The following is a 459-nucleotide window of genomic DNA, read 5'->3' as shown; positions in this document are numbered from 1 at the left end:
TAGTTCACTGGCGTGAGGCCCGCACCTGAAGCAGGGAGGCCGAAAAGCCCCTAAAATTCAGCCATGTGCGTTCGCAGGGCCCCCTGGAGCCCACAGTTCCCCAGGGCAAGTGGGGCTGGTTCGCGGGGTGCCGGGGGAGCGGCCTGGCATCCTCCCTCGCTCGGTGAGGCTGCCGCCTCGCCCCCCGCCCCACCCCGGGGCGTCCCCTGGACAGCCCTGCAAAGCCAGGCCTTCAGCCTGGCCGCAGTCCGGGTTCACCCTCAGCCTTCTCCGGGCCCAGGCGCCGGCCTTAAAGTGAGGTGACATTCATCTCACTACATCCTGTGACTGCGGCTCACTTCCTCCACGTGGTGGGGGCCGGGTGGGGGTAGGGGCGCGGGGAGGACAGATCAGAAGGAAAATGTAGCCGGCTGGGGACCTCTGGGATTTCCCGGGGAATGATCTTTAAAGATAAATGTA

The sequence above is a fragment of the Lipotes vexillifer genome, unplaced genomic scaffold (genome assembly GCF_000442215.2).
Source record: "Lipotes vexillifer unplaced genomic scaffold, Lipotes_vexillifer_v1.1 scaffold131, whole genome shotgun sequence".
NCBI lineage: Eukaryota > Metazoa > Chordata > Mammalia > Artiodactyla > Lipotidae > Lipotes > Lipotes vexillifer.
This window is presented reverse-complemented; position numbering follows the sequence as displayed.